General features: G+C 48.4%; 1 pseudogene; it reads right to left on the bottom strand.

Annotated features, from left to right (window-relative positions):
- Positions 1–5,517: 5,517 nt before the first annotated feature.
- Positions 5,518–12,613, bottom strand: LOC120860435 (annotated as a pseudogene).
- Between the last annotated feature and the right edge of the window lie 926 nt (positions 12,614–13,539).

The raw sequence follows: 13,539 nt of genomic DNA, 5'->3' as shown, positions 1-13,539 counted from the left end.
CAAGAATACTGGAGTGGGTATCCATTCCCTTCTCCAGGGGATCTTCCTGACCCAGGGATCAAACCCAGGTCTTCTGCATTGCAGGCGGATTCTTGACCATCTGAGCCACCAGGGAAGCCCAGTGGGCTTCCACACCAACCACCAATAAGCAGACACCTTCACTCTACATCACAGCCCCCTTCCTCTTGCCCTCTGGATCTCCAGGATATCAGATCGCAGCCCCATTACCTCACTTGAGCTTTCTTAAGCCAAAGTCAGTCTCAGTCTTGAGTGTTCTGTCTTTAGGATATATTTCAAATGCTATGAAATCTTCTTTCTCTCTGGGTCTGAGTTAACCTATGTCCTAAAAGTGTATGATAGTGTGTTTGGGGTTTTTTTTTTTTTTGGCTTCACTGCAGGGCATGTGGGATCTTAGTTCCTTGAGGAGGGATTGAATCCCAAGGAGCAGTGAAAGTATGGACTCCCAACCACGGGACCACCAGGGAAGTGCCAGTGTGATAGGGATTTGCACGAAGCAACAGCTACCCTGAAGAAATCTCTTCACCCATCTCTCTCTCTCTTTAAAAGAAAAATATTTTAATTGCAGAGAATTTCAAAATAGGCAACAGTGAACAGGACATGTGGTGAAGCCACATGTACCTGCTTCCACAGTCCTCATGGCCAGTCTTGCTCCATCCTGTCACAGGTTCAACTACTCCTCTTCCCAGGCAGAGCGGGGAATGTGCTGACCCCCAGATTCTGATCTTATTTAGAAACAGGGTTTTTGCAGATCCTCAAGTTCAGGAAAGAGCATTTGGATGGGCCCTAACTGAACATGACTGGTCTCTTATAAAAGGGGAAATTTGAACACACACACAGGGACTACGCCATTTGAAGATGAGGACAGAGATCATGGTGATGAATCAAATAAAGAAGTGCAGAGTGTTTGTCGCTCGGTCATGTCTGACTCTGCGACCTCATGGACTGTAGCCTGCCAGTCTCCTGTGTCCGTGGAATTCTCCAGCCAAGGATACTGGAGTGGGTAGCCATTCTCTTCTCCAGGGGATCTTCACAATCCAAGGATGGAACCCAGGTCTCCTGCATTGCAGGTGGATTCTTTACTGTCTGAGCCACCAGTGAAGCCCATTGGATATGCAAAGAAGTGCAAAGGACACCAACAAACCACCTGAAGATAGAGGACAGGGAATCGACAGAGCCTGCCTCACAGCCTCAACAGGCATCAGCCCTGTTGATACATATTTTTTTCTTGGCTGGGCTACCAGGCATGCAAGGATCTTAGTTCCTTGTCCAGGCCTTGAACCCATGTCTCCAGCAAATGGAAGCACAGAGTCCTAACCACTGGACACCAGGGACACTCCAACCCTGATGACATCTTTTTTTTCTTAATAATGTTTGTTTATTTACTAAGCCGGGTCTTCCTTGCTTTGTGGAGGCTTTCTCTAGTTTCAGTGATCAACAGCTACTCTCTAGTTGCGGTGCATGGGCTTCTCTTTGCGGTGGCTTCTCTTGTTGCAGAGCACAGGATCTAGGTGGGCAGGTTTGACTGGGGCAGACAGGCCTAGCCCCTCCATGGCATGTGGAAACTTCCCACAGGAGGGATTGAATCTGTGTCCCCTGAGGGATCGAACTGTGTCCGCTGCATTGGCAGGCAGATTTTTAACCACTGGACCATCAGGGAAGCCTCCTGCTGACATCTTGATCGTGGACTTCTGACTTCCAGAACTCTTAAGATGGTACAGTTCTATTATTTGTTTGTTTTTTGAAAATCAGGTTACTACATTTATTTTATTAGTTTTTTCTTCTTCTTCTTCTTTCTGGCTTTATCGTGTGGCAGGTGGAACTTACCCCACCAGGGATCCAACCCATGCCCCCTGCAGGAGAAGCAATCGGTCTTAACCATTGGACTAGGAGGGAAATCCTAGTTCTATTGTTGAAGCCCTTGTCTGTGCTACTTTGCTAAGGCAGCCTAGGAAATGAATTCACACATTATGCCCTGATCATTAGCACATCCTGACACTGAATCCTTTTTTAAATTGTTTATTTATTTATTTTTGACTGCTTGGGTCTTCATTCCTGTTCGTGGGTTTTCTCTAGCCGTGGCTCACAGGCTTCCTTCCGTGTGGTGGCTTCGCTCGCTGTGGAGCTCGGGCTCTACAGTGCAGGCTCCGTAGTTGTGGTGCGAGGGCTGTTTCTCAGCCACATGTGGAACCGTCCTGGATTAGGGATTGAACCCGTGTCCCCTGCATTGGCAGGCAGATTCTTAACCACTGGACCACCAGGAAAGTCAGGGATCACTTTTTCTGATGCCTTTTTCATCCTTGATCTGGCCAAGGAATCTCAGTGTGGAGCAGTAACTTCTGACCTCTTTCTTCACCCTGTTCCCTGTTTTCAGCCGTGCTGAACCCTATTAAGCATCTCTATGACTAGGCTGGGAGCTGTCAGAGCAATAGAATTGTCTTTCTTGGGGCCTTGGTTCCCTGTGGGACTGAGGAGAGGCAGAGAGAGAGGCTGGTAATGATTTGGGTTTAGCTCAGCATTTCCCACTCAGCCTCTGTATCCTTTCCTACTACTTGTTCCAAATTGCTTTTTTCCTTTTTTTTTTTAATTAAAAAATGTATTGTTATTTCTAATGGAAATATAGTCGATTTACAATGATGTGTCAGTTTCAGACACACAGCAAAGTGACTCAGCTATGCAAGCAGGTATGTGAGATCTTAGTTCTCCAACCAGGGATCAAACCTGCACCCTCAGCACTGGAAACATGGAATTCAAACCACTGGACTGTCAGATTTTTCTTTTTCTCTCGGTCAAATATGATGCTTTAAGGATCACAATTTATGTCCATGGAGGACTTTTGAAGAGTGTGTTGTGAGCTCTGTAAGCCAGTCTTGAGAGGCATCCCAGAGATGTTTTCAGGGAGGAGCTGTTCAGTCAATGGGTCACTGTGTTCACATGGCTGGGCCCACACACCAGATAGCAGTTTTGGCTGACTGTAAAGAAACTACCACATTATTTTGTACTCTGTGTTGTGACTATTAAAGAAAAACAATAACTTGGGGGATTAGGGACATCCTTGACCTCTATCTAGATACTAGATGCCAGCAGCACTCGCACCCCAGGGGGAAAAACAAAAATGTCTCAGACATTGCCAGAAGTCCCCTGGGGCTGTGGAATCACCTGGCAAGAGAAGGACCGATTTAGCCCCAAGAAAGTGACAAAGCAAGTCTTGTCCTGGCCATATTTCCTCTGGGCAATATCCTAGAGCCTAAAAGCAGCCCCCAGTCAGCCTTTTGAAAACAGTTAAGTCATGGATGGGGCACATCAGGAGGGGTCCAGGGTGAAAACGCAGAGTCCTGGGCCCTGAAGGCAAATTCTGCAGGTCCTGGCAGGGCCCAGGGAGCTGTATTTCACAACCTCTCCACTTAAAAGTTTAAAAAGCATTTTCCCCGGCTCTATTAAGATGTAATAAACAAATAAAAATCGCATATATTTAAGGTGTACAACATGATGATTTGATATATACATACCCACTGTAAAATGACTATCACCATCAAGCTAATGTATTCATCATCTCACTTGGTTCGCTTTTTCATTTTTTTGGCCATACCACACAGCCTGAGGGATCTTAGTTCTTCAACCAGCAACTGAACCTGCACCCCCTGCAATGGAAGCGCAGACTTTCAGCCACTGGACCACCAGGGATGCCCTTAGCTAGCATTTTTTGTACGTATAGTGAGAATACTGCCGTCCAACTACACAATGCGGTATTATTAGCTATAATCACCATGCTGTACATTGAATCCTCAAAATTTACTCATCTAACAACTGAAAGCTTAAATCCCTCAATCAAATTTGCCCCCAGCCCCAGGCAACCACCCTTCTACTCTCTGCTTCTGTGCGTTTGATTTTTCCTCCGGGCTCATCCATGTTGTGGCAAATGGCAGAATTTCCTTCTTGATGGCTGAATAATATTTCCTGTGTATATGTGTCTGATGATCCCTTTCTTCTTTTTGGCCGCACTGAGTGGCACGTGGCATCTTACTTCCCCGACCAGGGATCAAACCCATGCCCCTTGCAGTGGAAGCACAGACTCCCAACCACGGAACTACCAGGGAAGGCCCTGTAGCACTTCTGCTTTATTCAACCATCCATTGACAAATGCTGAGGTTTTTTTCCATATCTTGGCTACTATGAATAAGCTGCAAAGAACATGGGGGTGCAGATATTTCTTCAAGAGAGTGATTTCATTTCCTTTGGATATATACCCAGAAGTGGGATTGCTGGATCATATGGTAGTTTTACATTTAATCCCATCAAGAACCTCCACCCTGTTTTCAAGAATGGAAATTACTTCCTAACATGGTACCATCTACGTGCTCTTATGGCTTGTCTCTCGTACTACCATGTAAGATCTCCAAGGATAGAAACAAAATAGAGTGTTCAATATGGACTTAGAGGTCTGAATTCTCTTCTAAATAGGCTTACTGAAGCAAAATTTAGAGGCCACAAAATTTTTACCCATTTTAAGAACAGAAATCAATATTTCCTTAGTAAACTTTCCAAGTAGGCGATTGTCATCACTACCCACTTTTGAAACACTTACATCACTCCAAGAACCCTCATGCCTGGTTCCAATTAATCCTCATTCCTGCCCTTCAACCCTAGGCAGTCACCAATCTAATTTCTGTCTTTATAGATCTGTCTCTTATGGACCTTTTATAGAATGGGTCATGCAACTTACATTATTTTGTGTCTGACTTCTTTCACGAAGCATAATTGAGTTCCAGCATGTGAGTATGTGTCAGCGTTTTGCTCCTTTTTCTTGCTGAGTCATACTCCATCGTATGGATGAACCAGATTGTGTTGATCCATTCATCAGCTGATGGACATCTGAGTTGTTTTCACTTTAGGACTATTATGAAAAATAGTCCTAAAGTATATGCTGCTGTACATATGCACGGACTAGTCTCTGTGTGGACATACCTGTTCATTTCTCTCGGGTAGATACCTGGAGTCAAATTTCTAGGCCGCATTGTAAATTTAGGTTTGTCTTTCTGAGAAACTGCTAAACTGTTTTCCAAAGTGGCAGGGCCATTTGGCATTCGAGGTTGGGATTACGAACATACCATTCTACAGACGATGAAACCAGCGGAGACTTGTCAGGCGATTTGTGAGTCTACTTGGAGTGTCAAGTGTTGGAGTTGAGATTCAAATCTGTCTGTTTTTGCTTTTCACTTTATTTATTTATTTATTTTTCAAAGACAAAAATAAACATTTTTAATCTTGCAGTATAGTACCTTAGAAGTACAGTGAGTGAGTGTGAAGTCGCTGTTGTGTCTGACTCTTTTCGACCCCACGGACTGTAGCCTACCAGGCTCCTCCACCCATGGGATTTTCCAGGCAAGAGTACTGGAGTGGGGTGCCATTTCCTTCTCCATGCTTTTCACTTTAGAATATGCACTCTTAAAACTAACATCGCAAATGCTGCTGACAATGAGTCACACCTACCCATCTCCATTTGCCTTTCATGACAGATTTAACTATTCTCGGACAGGACGCTTAGGGAAAGGCAGTAAATGTCGGATGTCTGAATTTGAGGAAGTACGTTTGCTTCGTAGATACATGAGAAAGATGTAGACGGTGTGAGGATGGAGAGATGGATTAGAAACCCTTTGAAGATGGCTAATGAAATGACAGGTCCAAGCAACTGTCCCTGGAGGATCAAATCTTTAGGGAACAGTCAGAGAGTTTACAAAGGTAGGATCAGGTGGATGGCATGTGAACCTCTTGATCAGTTGTAGTCCTCAGAAACGGAAAGAGAAATGCAGAATCCTGTCCTCCTGGTGAGTGTCTCCAGCACGACCTAGAACGAATTAATGGCTTTCATTTCTTGAATTTGACTCGTGACAAAGGAACACGTTAAGTGACATAAGGGGATGCCATCAGCCAATATCAAACTATGGGAAACTGCAGGGCAAGCAGCCTGGCTTAAAAAAAAATTTTTTTTGCCTGACCACACAGCATGTCAGATCTCAGCACTCCAACCAGGGATTGAACTCCTTGTCCCTGCAGTAGAAGCTCTGGGTCCCTTCCTGGCCCCAAACTCCAGCACTCACAGAGCATGTTCACCACCACTTCACGGCTGACTTCACCGCGAGCGCTGGAGGCCCGACACAGGTAGGTGCCCGCCACCTCCGGCTTGATGGGCCTCAGGTCCCGGATGGGCAGCGAAGCCTCATCCCCTTTCCGGCTACAGTTCAGCTTGGGGATTGGGTTCCCCCTGGCCGCACACTTCAGGGTCTGCTCCGAGCCTTCCTGCCACGTCCAGTTTGCCAGGCAAACCCACTGGTCTAGTTGGGGGACTCTGTGCGACCCCATAGACGGCAGCCCACCAGGCTCCCCCGTCCCTGGGATTCTCCAGGCAAGAACACCGGAGTGGGTTGCCATTTCCCTCTCCAATGCATGAAAGTGAAAAGTGAAAGGGAAGTCGCTCAGTCGTGTCCGACCCTGTGCGACCCATGGACTGCAGCCTACCAGGCTCCTCCACCAATGGGATTTTCCAGGCAAGAGTACTGGAGTGGGGTGCTATTTAACCCCGCGCTAGCGTTATCCCGACCCTCCTTGTAAGGCTCTTTTGGGTTTCTACTTACTGTTGATGATCACGCTCTCTCGCGTCTTTCGGATCTCATTCCCCAGACTCACTGAACACTTCAAGGAATGGGTGCCCTCTTTCTCCTCGTTTCCCTCGATCCAGGCCTCAGCCAAGATGGAGTAATCATGGTACGTGATGATGGTTTCCAGCCTCTTGTCCCCCAGCTGCACATAGACCTCAGCGTCCCAGGCTGGGAACAGTCCATCCAGCGTGCAATTCACCGGCCACTGTGAGCCTACTTCCACAACCAGGGGGAGCCTCAAGGTGCGGGTCGGTCGATGGCAGGACTGGTGAGACAGAGCCGGTGGAAACAGGGGTCAGACACACATCCTGAAGCCCTCTCCCGGGCCATTTCCATCCCCCCAGCCTGGAACGCCCTCTTCCAGGGAAACTGGCTGGGTCACTCTTGTCTCAGGACACACATACCACTTGCCCTGGGTCACAGCCTTCTCAGATCATCCTGAAGTGCAGGCACCCAGCCCAGAACATTCCACCCCAGTGGCCAAGAAGATGGTCTTCCCAGAAGCCTTTGCAATCAAGGTCACCACTTTCTCAGCAGCCCCATGGCCAGGGGCCTCTCCTTCTCAGGGACCCCGCATCCCAAGCAAGAAACCCCCCTCAGTCCGTCTTCTCTGCCGGCTCCCCAGTGCCTCACCATAGGTCTGGAGCTTCCTGGGGGCCGAGGTGTGCTGGAAGAGTTCCAGCCCTTGGGACCGCAGGTCCAGTTCCCAGCGGCAAGAGAAACTGGTGCCATGGTCCTCTTCTCGGCTGCACCAAGAACGTGACCTCGGCGGGCTCCTCCTTTCCCACAGGCTGCCGGTCCAGCTCCTCCTCCCTTTGGAGCAGCACCATGGAGAGGTGGTGCCGGGGAGCCCCGCCAGACACCTGGCAGCTCAGGTTGAGTTCTTCACCCACAGGCTGCCAGAGGGGCAGGGGGGCCAGCTCCACGCGCTCCGGGAACCCTGCAGGGGAAAGAGGTGTTGTGTGAACAGGACAGCCTGGCTGCCTGCCCACAGCGGGTGTGTTGGGGACCTGCACACACCTGCTCCAGGAACCTCACCATTTTCTCCCCAGAACACTCCCCAAACCACCTAAGCCAGATCGGAATGTTAAGAACTTTCAGGATAACCTGGTGAGACGTCCCCACGTGGTTGTGAAGGAGGCAAAACAAGTCTTTATTCACAGCAGCCTCTGAGACTGACAAATGGAAAGGAACTTCAAAGTCTATTACCAGGAGTCTCAGCAATACATTACACTTAAACTGCCCAGTCTCTAGACTTTGCTGTAAAATAAAAAGAGAAATTCTTCCTTCTCTTTGTGGCCTTATTTTTCTCCACAGCAACTCTCACCTCTGACATACAAGATCATCGACTGAGTTCACTGGTTTCTCTACTCTTCCTGCCACGGAATGTCAGCCCAGGAGGGCAGGGATGTTTGTCTGTTTTGTCCCCAGTTGTACGGTTGGCACCCAGGAGGTGTTCTGTATTTGTAGAAAGAATGAAATAGAGCCACCCACACTGATTCGAGGCTTTTCAGGAGTTTCCTTTTAAGGGTTCCTGAATGAACTGTGTGATCCCCTGAAATGTCAAACATATCAGAACAGACACTCAAAACAAAGCCCTGAGTGTCCCCTGAAGGCACCATCTGTGGGTGGCGTATCCACAGGCCGGGGTCTCCATTCTGCATGAGGTAATAGAATTCCCAGCCTGGATCTTTCTGCCAGTGGAAATTGCCCACAGAGCCCCAGTGAACTGTGGCTTAGCACTGAGACACTCCCCAGACTCCCCTGGGAGGGGTCTTGAGGCCTCCCACTTCTAGTCCCTTCTCAAGAGGCCCTGAAGTGAAGTCGCTCAGTCGTGTCCGACTCTTTGCGACCCCGTGGACTGTAGCCCACCAGGCTCCTCTGTCCATGGGATTCTCCAGGCAAGAATACTAGAGTGGGTTGCTATTTCCTTCTCCAGGGGATCTTCCTGACCCAGGGATCGAACCCTTAACCTCTGAGCCACCAGGGAAGCCCAGAGGCCCTGAAGTGTCACTTAAACAGCAGCGTTGCTTCGAGTTGGTTTTCGGACCTGAGTTCACATTCTCCCCAGGTTGCCAGCATCAAAAAAAAAAAAAAAAAAGATCAGTGATCTTAAAATGTCAGGAGGCTGGAGTTGATTCCTAGCTTCTCTGCTTCCTTGCTTTGGCCAGTGGGGGCGTGACTTTGCCACCTGAATAATCCCTGCCCTCAGGGTTAGGGAAAGGAAGCCTGAGTTTTCTAAGCTATAAACTGGGTCTAAAGAGAGTAAGGCTCTTGTTATTATTATTAATTTACTTTTTAAATATTCATTACCTTATGTGTGCAGGATCTCATTGCAGCGTGCCAGATGTTTCCTTGAAGCAAGAAGGCTCTTCCCTGCAGCAAACCGTGCTTCTCTCTAGTTATGGTGGGCGGGATCCAGAGTGCTCAGCATCAGTAGATGTGGTGCTTGGACTTAGCTGCCCTTTGGCATGTGGGATCATAGTTTCCCAGCCAGGGACGGAAACTTCTGCGTTGGAAGGCAGATTCTTAACTGCTGTACCACCAGGTAGGACTCATGATGGTTTTTTTTTGACTATTATTAATCCACTTCAGAAGTTAAGAGGATGACTGTAAACTGGAATGAGGTTACTTTTTTAAGGTGAGGAATGTGTGTGTGCTTAGTCGTATCTGATTCTTTACGACCCCATGGACTGTAGCCCCCCAGGCTCCTCTGTCCATGGGATTTTCCAGGCAAGAATTCTGGAGTGGGTTGCCATTTCCTTCTCCAAGGTGAGACCTACATTCTTTAAAAAAATTTTTTTTTTTAATTTATTTATATGGCTGTGCCGGGTCTTCATTCCACACACAGGATCTTTAATTGTAGCATGTGGGGTCTAGTTCCCTGATCAGGGATGGAACCTGGTCCCCTGGGAGTACAGAGTCTTAGCCACTGGGCCACCAGGGAAGTCCCTGCTATTCCCTTCTTGTACACACCACTGCCCACAACATGTTTGACTTGGATTGGGTCCACAGCTAGCTGCTCCCTGGCTTCCTGTAAGGTCAGCCCGCTGCTCTAGATGTCTGCCTGCTCACACACTCTCCATGGCTCCCTATCACCGGAAGGAGAAGGTCTCAGTTTCTCAGTCTGGCATTCCAAGTCCTGCCGAACTCAGCCCCAATGACACCAGTCCATTGATATTCAGTCCCTCTAACCTCCCCAATCATATGTCAGTTTGTTTCCCCACTCCAAACTTTTGGCCAGGCTGTTCCTTCTGTCTACCCTTAAAAAAAGAATTATTCTTTTATTTTTGGCTCTGCTGAGTCTTCCTGCCGTGTGAGCTTTTCTATTATTGAGGTGATGGGGGTACTCTCTAGTTGTGGTGCGCAGGCTTGTCTGATGGGGATTCTCTGATGGGGATTCTGGGCTCTAAGGCTGGCAGGCTTCAGTGTTGCGGCCCACAGGCTTAGTTGCTTTGCGCCATGTGGGATCTTCTCGAATCAGGGATTGAATTTGTGTCTCCTGCACTGACAGGCAGATTCTTTACCACTGAACCACCAGGGGAACCCTGTTTCCTCTATCTAGCATGCTTGTCTTTACCAACTCCTGTGTGTGCTTCAAATCCAGTTAGGGGCCTCTGCTGCAAAAATTACAACTCTTTCTAGAGAAATTTCAGCCACCCAGAGATGCTTCTTCATCTAAATACTGGCAGTGGGGCAGGACCAAGCTACAATCTCTCCTAGGCGATCTTTTGCTACTGGGTGCAACCGTGTGATCCATTTCACAGAGATGAAAACTAAGGCAAAGTCTGGCACCCAAAGAGGGAGAAATTTACCAGAACCGGGACTCAAACCTGGAGGGTGGTGCTTTCAATCTCAGGCTGAGATGCAGAGGGTCCTACGAGGAGGTTTCCAGGGGGTTTCCAGAGGCCACTGAGATTGTCTGGGGACTTTGCTCACTTGGCCAGCAGCTGTTCAAACATTCCCGAAATCAGAAACAAAGCCACTGTTTGCCCCAAAGCTGCTTTTACTCAGGCACTGTGGAGGTGAATGTCCCTCAGGCCTCATTGCATCATTAGACCTTTCCAAGGGGGTCAAGTGAAAATCAATCAGGAAGCCATATGTTCCCCCTCCCTCCCCCACATGAGGATCACTTCAGCACATGGACTTAGTTGCTCACAGGCATATCTTGGTTCCCCCATTAGGGACTGAACTTGGGTTCCTTCCACTGCAAGGCAGGTTCATAACCACTAGATCACGAGGGAAATCCCTCTTTCTTCCTTTTTTATTTTCTCTTAGTTTGAATTTCGTGTATCTGTTTATTGCTTGTGTCATGCTAACTCACTGTCACACTTCAAACATCCAAAGGAAATAAAAGGCACATGGAGAAAATGCATCCCCTGCCCTCTCCTGGAGCCCCCCTCCCACCCCGGTTTCTCTTGTCATAGCCAGCTGCTTTTGCTGTATTTTTGTCCAGAGCTCTTTAATGCAGAAACACAACCTCTCTATCCCTCCCCGCATGTCTCCCTAACACTGTGGTACCTTGACAGTCATTCTGGGCAGAACTTACTCTTTTGAACTTGACAATACCTCAAATTTTCTGTCTCATTCTTTTACACAGTTGCATACTATTCCATGGGATGACTGAACCATTGTTTCTCTCCTCAACCCCCTATGTTTTTTAAAAGTTTTTTAAATTTGGACCATTTTTAAGCTCTTTATTGAATATGTTACAATATTGTCTCTGTTTTATGTTTTGGGTTTTTGGCTGTGTGGCATGTGGGATCCCAGTTCCGGACCAGACACCAAACCCGCACCCCCTGCACTGGAAGGTGAAGTCTTAAGCACTGGACCACCAGGGAAGTCTCCCCAGTTCCCTACATTTGAGTGACTTGCAAGCTATTTCCCTTCCAGATCAAAGCCACAGTGAATAACCCCCTACCTGCTTCAGTTCCCTTGTGAGTGGGAACACCTATAGGCCCAATTTCTAAAAGTGGGTATTCTATGTCAAAGGACCCACACATGTGACATTTTGGGGACTGATGTCTGTTTCCCCACCAGAAGTTGTGACTCTTGGGACCCCCACTCTGTCAGCAATGTCCACAGACTGTCTGCTTCCCCACACTCTTGCCAGACCAGTTGTTACCAGTTTTTTGGATTGTTGACAATGTTTGAAAAAAAAAATCTCAGGGATAATTTAAATTCACATCTTTTACTTATTTATCTATTTCTTGGTCTCAAGGCTTGTAGGGACTCAGTTCCCTGACCGGGTACTGAATCCAGGCCACATCAGTGCCTCTACACTACCAGGAAACACACCGCAGTGTTTTTTTTTTTTTTAAAGAGTCAGATCTAGGACCATCTCACCTTATTAAAGAGGCCTAGAGAGACAGCATTCTGGAACATTCTGAATCCCTGTCCATGTTTGATGGGCACCCCAAGGAAGTTCAAGGAGGGCATCTAGATGACATCAGACTTTCCAAAGAGGAGCCTCCTGCCCGTCAGTGAGACCCTGCCTCCACTCACCAAGTTACGAAGGCTTTCCAACCTGCTGGGACTCCCCGGTCCACCTCCGCACCCAGTCTGCCCTGGACCCAGCCACTCACAGTGTACGGTGAAGTCCATCGAAGCCATCGTCACTTCACTGTGACACACTGAGATGCATGTGTCATCTTCTTGCACATCACTCAGTTCAAAAACCTTCCGGTTGTTCCTGCGGCCCACTACCTTCTTGGTTGATTCAGTCTCTAGGCTCAAAATTGCCTTTTGGTCACAGGAGATACTGCAGTTCACCCTCAGAGAGGCTCCTGGGGTATGATGGCTTTTGAAGGATGTATTGATGTTCTGGCACCTCGAGGCCCCAGAATCAAAAGCGGGGGGAGGGGTCAGGCCTGACAAGTGGGGCTCACCAATATTACTGCCTCCAGCCTGTGCTGGGGACACAGCGTTGAACAAGACCAAACTCTGCCTTCAGTGTAGGAGCCAGAAAAATTCATGAGTAAACAACATAATTAACAGCTGATGCTGACAAGGGCTTTGGGAAAGTTGAAACAGGATGAGAGAACAGACAGTGCCTTGGTGACCGGGGAATGTGTGAGCAGAGATCAGGATGCAGGGCAGGGGTGGGCCATTCCAGGGAAAAGGGAAACGACCTCCAGGAAAAGGAACAGCAAGTGCAGAGGTCCTGAGGCAGGGCGGCTGGAGCAGAGTAAGGGGATAGGTTGGGGGAAAATGAAGTCAGGAGGGTCACCTAAGCAGTATTCAGCCATGCCAGGGATGTGGTCTTCATTCTGAGGACCTTGAGTGGCCATGGAGGATGTTAGCGAAAGAGGTGCGTGGAGTCAGTGTCCGTTTCCCTCCCAAGAGGTCAAGTATGAAGAAGCTCCAATCAGGCTGGTCCCCACTCCCTTGGACAAGTGGTTTTTCCTCTCTGGCCTTCACTTTTCCCTATCTGTGAAGTGGGCAAATACAGTCACCACACCACCTGCTAGCACAGGGCAGGTAGCCAGTGGCTGCAGGAAAGGAGGGGGTCTGTTCTGATAAGCTCCCTCAGACCATGGTGCTTTCAAACTGGAAAACTATCTGTGTGAGCCCACCCATCCTAACACTGCCATGCATCCCCCCAGAGCCCCCTCAAAATGATCTCCGCCTCCAGCTCTGGGTCTACGCCATCTAGGATGGAGGTGTGTGGAAACAGCAGCTCGGTGAGTTCTCCAAGGGTGATTCCGGGAGCCTTCCCAGAGGGAAATGGTGAGAACTGAAGGGAGGCTGGGGCTTCCCTGGTGGTTCAGACGGTAAAGAATCCACCTTCCAAAGCAGGAGACGTGGGTCAGGAAGATCCCCTGGAATAGGCAATGGCAACCCGCTCCATTATGCTTGCCTGGCA

This window comes from Oryx dammah, unplaced genomic scaffold (assembly GCF_014754425.2).
Source record: "Oryx dammah isolate SB20612 unplaced genomic scaffold, SCBI_Odam_1.1 HiC_scaffold_11075, whole genome shotgun sequence".
Classification (NCBI taxonomy): Eukaryota; Metazoa; Chordata; class Mammalia; order Artiodactyla; family Bovidae; genus Oryx; species Oryx dammah.
Note: the sequence above shows the minus strand (reverse complement) of the source record. Positions and strands in the feature narration are given on the sequence as shown.